We start from the raw sequence: 15,290 nt of genomic DNA on the forward strand, positions 1-15,290 counted from the left end.
ATTCAACAAATAATTATAGATTGGGGACCATATAGCCAGGTCTACCTAAGGACAGTTCTAGTTTCTGTTTGTTTTGCTGACATAATTGTCAAAAATGCCCCCTGTTATTCTCAATACGTTCCAGTTTGGATATTAAATTATAGATCATTTATGGCCTGACTGAGGAAAAAGATCTCTGTGGCTCCTTATTCTCTTTTCCATAATATTTGATATCCTGTCATTTGCATGTTTGGGTATGGTCATTCATCCTGTTGGGACTCCAACAAATTCTACTATCATCCAGCCTCATCTCTCCAGTTGTTGAAAAAGAAAACAGGAAAGATCTGCCTGGCATTCAGATATGCTCTGCTTATAGGTTTTCCCTAAGTTGGTAAGCCCATAAATAGAAAAAACGAAGTTCTCCTGCCATGGTTAACACTTGATGAGTTATGCTTTGTTTTATTTCTTTGCAAAAATAATCTGTTTTTAAACCAGTCCATTAACAATACATTTGGAAATATGGACCTGGATTAACATCAAACACTATGGTCAATAGTTTTCAGAATCATATTTTGCTCATTTTCTTGAAAGTCAAAATTACAACACTCCTCCACAAAAAATGTTTAGCTTCCCCTTGCTTCTGACCTTGTAATATGCTTAATGCTTGCAAACCCACAATTTAGCACTTAATTGATCTTGAATAACTTCCATATTTTTCTTTCTTGTCTTTGAGACTTTGCACCTGTTATTCCATTTGCTAGGAATAGCCCTCCTTCCCCTTCATCACTCTCTTTTTTTGCCTGCTTGTCCTTCAGTCCTTACCTTAACCATTATCTCCCCTCAGAAGTCTTTTCAGCCCACTGAAAGCACAAAAGTGTCCCCTTCTCTATGTTCCTATAGCATTCTATGGCTCAGTCCATTATCACTCTTATCCCATATGTCTGCAAATGTGTGTTTGTCTGTGTCTCTCACCAGACTGTGAATGCCACAAAACCAGGGACTGTGTCTTGGTCACAGTTGTATCCCCAGTATCTTGTACAATGCTAGACACAGAGCAGGCACCCTATAAATATATATGTTGAATAAATGTGTGATCCAAATTTGTAACCCAAGTGGTTTAAGACATCATTTTTCAACTATTTTCCCCACTGACACAGAGATATCCTTTGAGAGAGCAAATTATTATGCCTTATTTATATTTCTCACAGCCCCACACAGTATGGAACGCATAGAAGTATATAAAAAATTACTTTTTGATTTATAAATAATGCTAGAGCAGTATTTTGGCTGCATGTGATTTGATGCTGCTTCTGTTTAATTAATTCAGATAATGAGATGAAGAGCCCATTTTTCTCTTGCTCTGATGGCCCAGCCTTTCTTACAGGCATTTCCCCCTTTTGTTTGTCACTCATTTCAGGATCTCTCCACTTCCTGATTCCTGGAGATGGGGGTGGGGGATTGCATTTGGCTCAGTTGTCTCTTTGTCCCAATTTTCCTCAGTCCTGGACCCACACAGATGGCACTAGCAAACAATTGTATGGGGATGAGCATGGGGTCATAGCCTAAAAGCCCAGGTCCCATAGTAATTTACTGCACAAAATGTCTCTTCTTTTTGAGCCACAGTGTCTTTATCTGTCAAGGAGATAGTTCAATTAGGTGATTCTTTAGTTCTGAAATTTATCTGATTCTTTCCTTTGTAGGTTTATTTCTAACACCACACAATATGTAGCTGTCCCTGGGGCCTCCAACTTATATCAAATTCTGTCATGCCTCAGATTCGAATTGTAGCAAATAGATCCCTGGGAAGCATCCCAATGTATGAATTATTAATGTTCCCACCACACAGTCTCTGTGTGAATATTTACTTATATCACTGGGTATCTAATCCTGACAACAAATCATCATTCGAATGGTTTACTGATGTTTTCTAGTCCCCTCAGTGATTCTGCACATGTCTTCCTTTCACCTTGAGGACTGCACAATTCTTTCTTTCCCTGTGAGACTCTGACACTGAACAACAAAAAGAATGTCAACATCTGAATCCTACCTTCAATTTTTTTTCCTATTCTCTTAGAAATTGTTGCATTTCCCCCCTTTATTCTCAATCCCTCTTCATCCCAGACCCCTTCAAGTCATTCTAACATCCAGGATTGTGACTTTTGCCCTCCCTACTGCATAGCTCTAGCAGCTATAGTCACAGAGCTGCTCAATTAGGTTATTTTTTATTTGTATTTTAAAATTCTTTTTATTGTGTATATTTGAGGTTTACAACATGATATTATGGGATATATATAGATAGCAAAATGGTTACTATAATGAAGCAGACTAACCTATCTACCGTCTTATATAGTTACTTTTTGTGACTAGAGCAACTAAAATCTAATTGTTTAACAAAAGTCCCTAATAGAATACAATTCTATTAACTTTAGTCTTCATGCTGTACATTAGATCTCTAGACTTATTCATCCTTCATATCTGCTACTTTGTAAACTCTTACCTACATCTCTCTCTTCATTTTCTCCCCAACACCTGCCCATAATAACAACTATTTCATTCTCTATCTCTGTGTATTTGTGCTCTTTAAAAATATTCTGCATATAAGTGACATCATACAATATTTTTCTTTCTGTGTCTACTTTATTTCACTTAGTATAATGTGATCCAGGTCCATCCCTGTTGTGTCAAATGGCAGGATCTCCTTTTTTGAGACTGAATAGTATTCCATTGTGTACATATAACATATTTTGTTTATTCATTTATCTATTGATGGACATTTAGGTTGTTTCCGTATCCTGGCTATTGTGAATAATGTTGCAATGAAAATGGGAGTGTAGACATCTCTTTGAGTTACTGATTTCAATTCTTTTGAATAAACACCCAGAAGGGAAAATGCTGGATCATATGGTATTTCTATTTTTAATTTTTCGAGGAACCTTCATACTGTTTTTTCATAATGGCTATACCAATCCACATTCTCACCAAGAGTGCATGAGGGTTTCCTCTTATTCACATCCCTGCTAACATTTATTATTTCAATGAGGATTTTAATATGCTCACAGTCCTAGTTATTTCCCAGAGGGGGGAAAAAAGCCTTTCCAGATATCTCAGTTCTGTGATAATGAGGCTTGATCAGTAGCTGCTGCAGCCTTCATTTTCTCTCTGACCTTGGCTATCCAGTATTACACTCCCTTTACCTTTCCATATGTACCTCTCATCTCCCTTCCTTCCCCCTTTCTTCTCCCTCTTTCATTTCCCAGAACAGTTGCTGCAGGCTTGGTTTCAGCCAATACTTTTCTCTGCCTACAGGTTGGAGAAGCCCTTTATTCCCTCATAAATCTTCTGAGCTAACTGCCCTTTACTATCTCCATTGGAGGTAGGTGCCACCACATTGATTTAATTAAAGATATAATAAAATCAAACTGCAGAAAACACTTAGAATGATACTTCTCTGTCTTGATACAAACCACTGTGTGTATTGACTTGCAAATTGGAAAATTTTGGAGGGATCATGTGTATGCTTTATTTCTTAATCATGATAGGATTAGGGGTTGCCCACTTCAATTGATGTATGTCTTTTTGTAAGCAGGGGTATCCTAGCCACCTTAGTTGGGGCTGTGGCATGATAAGCTCAATTCCAACTACGTGGAGGGACCTGAGTTGAATGTCATTGAGTGGTATGTCAGTGAGTTACTCGCATGTCAGACAGAAGTACCTTTAGGAAATACAGCCTGGAGCAGAGCCACTATAAAGGCTCCTGTCTGCTGTATTTGTCTATCCATGAAAACCAACTAACAAGTATTACTGAAACACATTCACTAAAGTGACCTTACAAATGTTGATGACAGATAACCAGCTACTTTGTCAAGAAAAAGGCAACAGAAATGAAAGGTAAGTTGGGTAGGATAAGGGGTAGGATAAGAGGAGATATTGATTTTGGCAACTCATATCAGGACAAATCAAAGGTCTGTTGCTGGAAGGATAGACAATTCTCATGGGCGTCCAGAATATTATTTCTTTAAGTTGGGACCCTACAGTCCAGAAATAAAAAATTCCATGCTTCTCCTTCCGTAGCCTGTGCTTTACTTCTTAGCAAAGAGAAAACAGAGATCTAAACAAGTTCAAACTTTCCTACCCAGGAGTCCTTGCTGATGGTGGCTAGCCTAGTCAGACTCCCGGTTTCCCAGTCTGAGACTATTCCTTTCTGAGGCTGAGCATCCCTATTCTAACCCTTTTCTGTCCTCACCACACTGAAGACATGCTTAAACCACACCCTCCCAGGAAAGCTAGAGATGGCTACCAGTTTGCCAATCTTTCCATTCTGGCAATGGAGATAGGGGAGGCCTCCTTTTCTGTGATTATCCCTATGTGCCACTGCAGCTTGACTGTGGGCTTCTGAAAATCATAATTATATTCTGAGAATATTAATAATCATGTTAAAGACAGATAGCTAACCATGATCCTTAAAGAGGACACCCCATCACTGTTTAACTCTCTCTGGCTTTCCTCTTTGGCATGATACTCATCCTAGGTGGTAAACAGGGCAAATTGAAGAGAAATTTAAGACTCTAGCATAGATAATTGTGCATTTCTCTATGATAGGGTTGGGGATTAGTAATGGGGTATCTTCAAAAAGATCAACAGTGCTCTTGTTATACTCAGGGACAGGGATAAGGAAGTAGTTTGTGGCTTCTATACCTCTATGCTGCCACACATCTACCTCTCTCACCTTGAAATAAATCAGGGAAAGAAAAGAGACAGTAAGAAATGTTGATTTCTTCTTCTGACCTCAGATCTCATTTCCTACTCTCTATCCCACCTACCCTAGCCAGTCACCTTTACAGGAAAAGTTTGTGTTAATGGCCAGGTAGAAGTAGGAGGGCCGTCTTATAGCTAATTGGGCCTAACATAGTAGATGCACCCTAATGTACATGATTTAAGAGACACATGACTTGTGTCTGAATTCGGGCTCCATCAATTTCTTTGTTGTGTGATCTAGGGCAAATTACTAAGTTTTCTTGTGTCTCAGTTTCATTATCTGTAAAATAATATGATAATTGTAGACTCTACCTCATTGGAGGTGTTAGGAAGATTAAATAACTTAATACATGTAACACCCAAAGAAACATGCTTGGCACATAACAATCTCTCTATAAGGATTTGCTATTTGTATTCATGGAAAGAGCACTGAAACTAAAGTTGAGATTATCTTCCACATTTGTAAGTCTTTAATATTATTACTATAAGATAGAAGGAAATATTCATCTCATATAATTCCTTTGAAAACTAAATAAAATAATACACAGAAAACATCTAGCACTTAGCAAGCATGCAATGTTTGGGGATAAAGAATAAATAAATTCTTTTTAAATTCCCCCATCTATTACTTCTTATAAAGTATCTACACTTTCAGCTCTGGCAAATCCCATGCCCTTAAGCCTGAAGATCCTTTCTCTAACATGCTTTCACTAAGAATTCTAAAATCAAGTGATCTCTGCCAACTATATTCTATTTCCATTATTTATTTAGGTAACAGTATTATTACTGCCATTTGTTATGCATCCATTTATTGAAATGGTATTACGTGGCTGCTGAATGGGACTATGCTACCTTCTCTGAGAAACCTTCCTCAACATACCCCCTGCCCAACACACCTTACCCAATCGGTTCTTTTCTCTATGCTCCCATAACATGCTATGCATACTTTTACCTCTATTATAGTTTGTTGAGTGAATGAATGATGAAAGAAAGACAAAAAGAAGCTTATCTCAGTTTCCAGAATATGCAGACATCACCCCTCCACTGATGACTAATGGAATTGATGATCAAGCCACACTACTTTGCCTAATTTCATCCATAAACATGATTCATGTTTGTTTCTGTTTGATTTCCAAGGTGAAATTGTGAATTAAGTTGGAAGCTGATTCTTATTAAATAGATATTTATGATACCTATTCCTTGCCAAACACTATGCTACTAGGTACAATGAAACAATAAAGATAAATAAGACACAGTTGTCCCCCTCAATTAGCTCAGAATCAAACTGGGGAGCTGAGAGAAAAGTGTGAAGAGAAGCCTAACGCCTGTCAGTGGAGTGGAGTGGGAAAGAGTATAGTCTTGGGGATCACATCTCTTGGATTGGAACCCTGTGTCCTTCCTTCATTTACTAGCTCATATGGTTTGGATCTGTGTCCCCACCCAAATCTCATGTTGAGATGTAATCCTCAATGCTGGAAGTGGGGCCTGGCAGGAGGTGATTGGATCATGGGTGCAGTTTCTAATGGCTTAACAACCTCCCCCCAACCCCCGCCACGCACTAGAGCTCTTCTCATGATAGAGAATTCTCAGGAGATCTGGTTGTTTAAAAGTATGCAGCACCTCCTCCCTCTTTCTCTCTTTCTCCTGCTCTGGCCATTTGAAGTGCTCACTTCACTTTCACCTTCACCTTCACCTTCTACCATGATTATAAGTTTCCTGAGGCTTCCTTAAAAGCTGAACTGATGGCCAGCATCATGCTTCCTGTACGGCCTACAGAACTGTGAGCCAATTAAACCTCTTTTTTTTTTTTTTTTTTTGTATAAACTACCCAGTCTCAGGTATTTCTTTATAGCAGTGTAAGAATGGACTAATATACTAGCCATGAATAAGTCACTAAGCCTTGCTGAGCCTCAGTTTCTTTATCTACAAAATGAGGCTGATAATAAAAGTATTTGGAGCTAGGCTTGCTGGGAAGATTAAAGTCTTTCTATTATAGAAGACATTGTTTTAAGGATATTATTAATCTTTTTAATCTTGTTATTGAATCTTTTTAATTCTCACAATGACCTTATCATGAAGGTGCTACTATTTTGTTTTTTTAATAAGTGAAGGAACTGAGACAGAGAGGGTAACTTAATGAATGTCACACAGATAGTCAATGACAGGCATGATTTTAACCCAAGCAGTTTTTTTTTTTTTTTAATTTGGAAACCAAGGGGAAAGTAAGCAACATGGCAATGTATTGAAATAGAGAAGCTTAAAAACCATGGAGGTTTGCTCTTAAGTTTAGGAATACTTTGTTTTGTGTGACATACCTAACTAATTACCCTGCCCTTAGCTAAATGAATAATAATAATTACACTTTATTGAACATCAAGGTCCTATGAGTTGGGTACTGTTTTAAATCATTTATAAATATTTTTAAATAACAGAAACCCTAGGAAATATGTACTATTATCCCCATTTTACAGAGGAGGAAATTGAGAAACAGAGAGTGAATTCATTTTTTTAAGGCTTATGTGATAAAACTGAAATTTGAATAGAGCAGCCTGGTTCCAGATAGTGCTAACTTAGCTGTAATACAAGGTAGTTAACAACAGAGGGGCTGGGCATTCAGGATACCTTACCTTTAAAGAACAAAAGAATATAAAATAAAAGCAACCTGAAAGATGGCAAAGCCGGTTTCTTATTTTACATGATTGTTCTGGTTTCGTAGTTCATTTTCCTTCCCTGACTACATGTCTGATATTCCCTTGTCCACATACCTGGGAGCATTTCAGTATGTGCCTCACATGTCTGAACAGATTTATAAGAGGCTCGCATGTGGGAGGGGGTCATCTTTACAGGAGATTGGAAGCTGCAAAAAAAAAAAAAAAAAAAAAAAAACAAAAAAAAAAACAATTCACAGTACCAAAGCAGGTCCCTTCTTAGCACTTCTTCCATACCCACACGTTGGAGCCATTATAAATGAGCCTGGTAAGTTGAAGGCTCTGAAAGGTGTACATTGTGGTGTTTGGTTCTTTCCCTATTGTAACTGCTTGTCAGCTCTATAAAGGCAGCCTGGCAATGCTCAGTTGATGTCTTGTCTTTACAAGAATAAGGACAAAGACACCCACTGCCTTGTTGCCATCTACTCCTCTTGTTGGAATAATTTGGAATAATAGCTGGGGTAGTTTAAAATTCATTTTCACCCAAGAACCTCAAAGTCTGGCTAACTGCATTCTATAGTTATTATTCTATTATATTTTGTTTGCTTGAAATGGCAGACAGCCCATGGAAGAGTGAACAAACAAACAAAACTTTCGATTTGTTAGCTAGTCACCTCAAGAAAGCTGAAAAATTTTAGTTCACTTTGTGTTTGGTCTCTGAGATTTGAACCACACTCAGGGCCCTGCAACACTGATTAGATGAATTCTAGAGGCCCTTCTCTCCATGATGCGAATTATAAATCTTGCCATAAAGTTGTGAATTGGTTCTATCATTAGTTTCCAGCAAATAATTTTGGTTATAAAGTCCACTGTCATTAAGATTCATAAGGCAGAAGCCATGGTTGTTTAACTATATTAAGAAATACATCTCTATTTTATTTCCTTAACATTCTCATTTGCCCATCTTGTTCATATAGGAACACTCGGGGATTATTTCTGAAGCAATCATTGCAGCTCCATTGCCCTCTCCCCATGACTTCCAGTATTTCTGGAAGGAGGAAAGAAAAAGGACAAGGAAGCACTGGTCCTGGAGAAAGTAAATATGTAACTTCAGAAGCATTTACCTAAATGAGGCTCACTCCATGCATTTTGGAAACCACTGAATCTCTTCTGGAGACAAGAGAAAAACATACTCCCTTGCCTCAAGGAGTTTATAGCAGTTGAGAAGATCAAACTAATTCATATTAGAACAACTTTAAAGTTAACGTTAGGTAATTCTGGGAGGAAGATAGTATAAGCTGAGACATCCTTCACACTGAAACTTGAGAGACTCTCTGAGAAACCTCAAGATGTGCTCACCATCAATATAATCTAAGTTCAAAAGAAATGTCAATACCTATAGAAGGTGATGGATATGTTAATTAGCTGGATTGTGGCAATCATTTCACAATATATATATGTGTCAAACATGTTGTACACCTTCAACATATACAATTTTCATTTGCCAATTGTATCTCAATAAAGCCAGAAAAAAAGAATCTCAATTAACTGGTAAATCTGCCAACATTTACTCCTCATACAAATTCCTTCAGATGATCTTCATTTTTCAGTGGTCTTTCACATTATCCTAGAACATACCAATATTTGTTGAGTAGCAAACATTTTCCAGGTGCTGTTCTAGGCCTTGAGGATAGAGCAGTGAACAAAACAGATCACCATCCGTGTTCTTATGAAGCTCACATTCCACTGGGGCTATGTTAATAATCCTCATCATCATTACCACATAGCAGCACTTTGTGTAAGGATGAATGCTGCAAACATCTGCTCAAAGAAAAGGCATTAGAACAGAAACCTGAATGATGTGAAGGAGTAAGCTGGTGGGAGAGTTTTCTAGGCAGAAGGAAGAGCAAGTGCCAAAGCCCCTGCACAGGAGTGTTCAAGGAGCACGTTAGTGGAGCAGCATGCAGGCTAGTATGGCTGGATGCACAAAGGAGCAAGGAGATTGGATTCATATTTCTATTGAGCACCCAATGTATGCTGTTCATTGTGCTAAGCATCAGGAAAATGATAGAAAGCAAAAGAACAATGAGAACACATGGACACGGCGGGGGGAGCACCACACACAGGGGCCTGTCGGAAGGTGGGAGGCTAGGGGAGGGATAGCATTAGGAGAAATACCTATGTAGATAATGGGTTGATGGGTACAGCAAACCACCATGGCATGTGTATACCTAGGTAACAAACTTGCACGTTCTGCACATGTGTCCCAGAACTTAAAGTATTTTTAAAAAACTGAAAAAAAAGAAAGCAAAACAAATCCAGCCCTTGCTCTCCTGGAGCTTACAGTCTAATAAGAGAGACAGTGTATTATCTGTTCTCACACTGCTATAAATGAATACTGGAGATTAGGTAATTTATAAATAAATGGTTTAATTGCCTCAAGGTTCTGTAGGATGTACAGGAAGCATCAAGCTGGCATCTGCTTGGCTTCTCAGGAAAGTTACAATAATGGCACAAGGTGAAAGGGAAGCAGGCATGTCTTATATGGCTGGAGCATGAGGAAGAGAGAGGTGAGGAGGTGCCACACACTTTTTAAAGAGCCAGATCTCTAGAGAACTCGCTCACTGTATAGTACCAAGAGGGGATGATGCTAAACCATTCATGAGAAATCTGACCCCATGATCCAATCACCTCCTGTCAGGTCCCACTTCCAACACTGAAGATTACAATTTGACATGATATTTGGCAGGGGACATAAATCCAAACCATATCAGAGAGATTTCATATAATCACACAGGCAGATCTAAAAGTACAATTTTGAAAAGTGCTACAAAGGAAAACTTCCACATGCTGTGAGAGAATAATATGAAGGCCTAATTTAGACAGGCAGATCAAGGAAGGTTTCTCAGGAGAAATTGCTAGGTAGTAGAAATCTGAAAAATGAAAAGGAGGTAAGTAGGTGAAGCCTGAAGAATAAGGAAAACATTCCAGGCTGAAGGAGCAGTGTGTTCAAAGTCCTTTTGGCTGTAGGAAACACGGGAAGGAGGAAGGACTGAAAGAAGGCTAGCATGTCTGAGGGTGGAGAGTACATGGCATATGCTTTGAGGTGTGATTGGAGATACGGTAGAAGAAAAACTATGAAAGACCATGTTAAGAGGTTTGGTTTTCTAAAAACAATGGGAAACCACTGAGGAGTTTAAATAGTGCATATAACACAATCTGATTGGCTTTCTGTAAAGGTCACTCTGACTGGAGTGGAGCGGATTGATAGCAAATGGCAAATATGCATGTGGAAGGATCTTGTGGTGGCCCAGGTGAGAGATGTTGGTGGCTTGGACTATGGAGGTAGTAGTAGAGGCTAGCATGGCTGGAGAGAAGTCGATATCTTTGTGGTATAGAACTCACAAGATTTGCTGATGGCTTGCACGTAGAAATGAATGGGAAGTTGTCAAGGAAAATTAGCCAGTTTTTTTTTTTTTTAACCTGGTGTAGATTGGTAGATGGTGGTATTCACTGAGATTAGCAGTACAGTGAATGGATATGAAAGGGTAGACCATAATTTGAAGTGGAAAGCAATGTGTTCCATACACACATATGCAAAGATACATGGCTGTGCATTGCTCTCTGCCCAAGTTGGTTGAGAGTACTAACATGGGCTATAATATAAATTTAGGTTCCTTGTGTACATCTGTGTCTTGCTGTGAAGTTCTAGACCCTCACATATCTCTGTAATCTGGCTCCATTCAACATTTTCCATCTAAGTCATTCACTCCAGCAGTGTCCCCTAAATACTTCCTAGACAATTCCTGTTTTAATGCCCTAGCTCCTGCTCTTTGACTTGCCTAGGACGGTTTCTCATCTCATCTGTAAAACTCCTTCCAGATTGTTTAATACAGAGGGCTCTTTCCATCTGAATTGTAATGGCATTTATTGGCTGCGACATCGTCTGACACTCATCAATCACAAACAGGTCATGGCTAATTTACAAATGGTCTGAGCTGCAAAGTTCATTTGTATGTCAGGTGTCTGAAATACAGAATTCATTTTTTCACATAAAATATTTTGTAAATGGTTGTTAAGTTCCAAGGCTAGCCCATAAAACCAATTTACTCTATAATGTAGCTACAGTATGAGGACATTTGTGCTGCAGAAGAGTAGAAAGTGATATACTTAAATGTCGATGAGAAAACAAAATTGAACAAGAAGTTCTTTTATGTATTTGAAATGCTAGTCCTTGAGGAAAATCAAGTTATGTTCAAGAGGCAAATTGAGAATTTCATAGAAATTCTGAAGAGGACTTCTAGAAAGTTTCAAGGCACTTAGAGCCTGAAGATACTAATTCTTTAGTATGTTCAATTTCTCTTCAAAACTTTAAAAAAGTTATCCTGGTCCAGGCGTGTTTTTACACTACATTGTATGTGTACGAGCTATGCTTAGGGTTGCCTTATTTTTTCAGTTTGGATTTTTTTCATGGCTCACAACAAAGGCAGCAAACACACGTAGATTTTATCCAAGGGGTTATAAAATTTCTTTAATCTGAAAAACACAATTATTTGTATTCTGGCTCAGATTCTTTCTATCTGCCCATGGTCCTTCTCCGTGTTTCTGTCTCTCTCTCTCTCTGACTACTCATGGGAAGTATCTTTTAGTCCTGGTTTTACAGTGCCACAGCAAGTTGTTTCTTAGGAGCAAATAGCTAAATAAATGACTAAAGTGAGAATTTAGTTCCATGCCCCTACTTTCTGGCTTGCCTTCACACTGACTAGCTTCTCTTACCTGGCATGGCCTACAGCCAATGGATTGGGATACTCAGGGCCTTCTGTTTAGGCTAGAGACTCTAGCACAAACTGAGGGGCCTATTCTACAAGGTGGAGTTAACATTCATTTCTTAATTCATCCTGACCCCCCAAAGGTCAGCCTCAGGGAGATGAAGGATGTTTAGGTGGGAGCTAAAGCAGACAAGGGGGAATCTTGGGAGTGGGAGCAGCTCTCTATGTTGATATAGAGATGCCCATAAGGTAATTCAGTTGCTTGCTCAGGAGTCAGACAGAGCTTGTACAGGTGAAATTATAGGCATCACTCACAAATAGATCTGTCTTTTATAACCAGTTAACAATTTTGTTTACTGCCGTTTCCAATTCAGTTACTAAAATGTAGGTTCTGTGAGAGCAGAGACTTGATTTTCTTCACTGCTGTATCCCTGGCACCTATAATAGGGCATGACATAGAGTAGGAATGCAATAAGTATGTTTTCAATACATCATTGAAAGAATAGTATTTTTCATTTAAAACCAGACCTTTTTCTTACATTTATTCCGGTGACTCAAGGCTTTTTCTATCCAATTCTGAATATGGTAGCTTCCACAGATGCTGTCTGCAGAATCATCTAGAACAAAGGATCTTTACAAGTATCTAACAACTGAAGTAACTATACCCAAATTGGTCATGTCTAAAGCCTTCATCATTGATTTAAGAAACCACATCTTCTCTAAGGGCACTCATCTCTCAGTCACCTCTCTACCAGCCTTTCTAGGTGTCGCTGAGACAATGTATCATACTTCCACAGACCCTAATCTTCCTAGACAGATATTTGCTTGAACAAGAACACATTTACATACTAATTTCATTTTTGTTATTCTATTCTAAAGTGACAGGTAGACTGTTTTCAAACTGCAGTTGATTGAATAGGAAGCAGAGCACAGTACTTTTTTGCCATCCAGAGTTTATTTTCTTGCACCATTAACTCATGCACAGATCAGTATCTACATTATCAAGGTATGAAATTAGAACCTACCAATTATATCATCCCTTTGTGTGTTTCTTTGACCATGTCTTTTGGCAACTAGATTTTAGCAAAACTTTTACCAAAACTACCAATTTGGGTCTGATGGTCTGTCTTGAAATTGTTAAAGCATTTCTTCTTCTCTCATTCTGCTATTTCATAATGACCTTAGTCTTATTTTGAATGTTGAACTTGGTTTTGATTTTGTTTATTTATAATTCAGAGGTGAGCAATCAATATACTGTTCAAACAAAAATATTTATAATCAAGTTATGGATGTCTGTTTATGTTATATTTATAGACACTTAGGAGGAGACTATCACCAAAGTTGCTGGTTGGGTGAATTTGAATAAGTTGACACACATTTAGTCAACAGATTGAAAGAAAATGGATTGCTACTTGCTAATTGAATGGAATAACAAAGGAGGAAAATTTCAAAACACAACTCTCTTTTGCCAAAGGAGTAAATCTGAAGAAAACTCTTTTTCTTTCTTTTTTTAGGCTGAAGTAGCAATTTCCAACTCTTATTGCTTTTGTGGCAAGTGACAAGAAAATGCATTTTTGTGTCCAATTCCTCTTTTTCATTGTTTTGCTGCCATAAAACTTCTGGGTGCCAACTGGGATGTCTTCTCACCAATAGAAGAAGGGATTCTTGTCTGATAGATAATATCAGTGGGGCAGCTATTATTTTGATCTGCTTATTTGGAAAGCTGAAGTTTACCTGTATACCTCTTGCCAAGCAAAGAAATTCAGTGAATGGAAGATGAGAACTGAGAAGAGCCCGAGTTGTGTTAAGATACTTAATTCAGCCTGGGTAACATAGGGAGACCTTGTCTCTGTAGAAAAAAAAAATTAGCTGGGCATGATGGCACACACCCGTGGTTCCAGTGGTCCCAGCTACTTGAGAGGCTGAGGTAAGAGGATCTCTTGGGAATGGAAGGGTGACAGAGTGAGATCCTGTCTTAAAAAAAAAGATACTTAATTGTCTCTGCACCAGATTTTTAGATTTTTTCTAATAGCAGGGTTTCAACTGTTTCCAGAAATATCCAGCTATTCTCTGCCCAAGACTCCATATCTTCCAACCTCTTTTAGTTATAATATTGATAACTAATTATAATATAATATTTATAATATTATTGAATTTTATTCCCTGATTCCCTGTATCATATGCAAATTTCCAAACAGTTTGGGACGCCTTTTATTCAACCTCTAACAGCAGTCTGAACTCATATGAGTCAGGAGGATACTTTACCAATACTGCACTGGTTTCATTAAAAGCATGCGGTTCTAATCAGCGCAGTCGAGAGTCAGCAAAAAGATTGTGCAGACAATCATCTATCAGGCTGACTACCCAATCCTCTGACCAAGATTATATCCAAAACATCCTAGGAATACTCCTATTTTTTTTAATTCTAAAAACGTTTATTTTTTCTAATTATAAAGTTAAGTGCTGATCATTATAAAAGGAAAAAGGTTGGAAAATATGAAATAAATGAAATCAAAAGCACAAAGAAGATAATACAAGCTACTTTAAAACACATTATCTTACTTTTGGTCTTTCCTGTGTGCAAGGACCTGTTTCAGTTTCTGCTGCAAAACTTAGTGGCTTAGGACAATAGATTATTATTTCTCATGCTTCTGTGTGTTGACTTGGCTGTTTTGTTTTATGTGCTGTCAGTTGCGATGCTGGGATAACTTGAAGGTCCAAAATGATCTCATTCACATGGCTAATAAGTTGGTGCTGGCTATTGGCTGATTGCTCAGCTAAGACTGTTGGCTAAGGGCTTGGTTTTCCTTCATGTGGGCCTCTTCACATGGCTGCTTGGGTTTCCTCACAGCAACACAGCTGGGTTCAAGAAGGTGCGTACTAAGTGGTGAAAGCAGAAATTTTAGATATTTTAAGCCTCAACTTCATAAGTTACAAAGCATCATTTCTGTCACATTCTATTGGTGAAAATGAATCACAGGGACAGCCCAAAGTCAATGTGGGAGGGTCTGAACACTAACACGTATGGTCCACAGTGGGGAGTTATATTGAAGACTAGCTTCCACAGAACTCTTTCACAGTGTGGGGGGGTCATATTTAGAAACTAGCTTCCACAGAGCCCTTTCTATCCCCTACCCCA

Source organism: Sapajus apella, unplaced genomic scaffold, assembly GCF_009761245.1.
Source record: "Sapajus apella isolate SASKATOON/1434 unplaced genomic scaffold, GSC_monkey_1.0 scaffold103, whole genome shotgun sequence".
Lineage (NCBI taxonomy): Eukaryota > Metazoa > Chordata > Mammalia > Primates > Cebidae > Sapajus > Sapajus apella.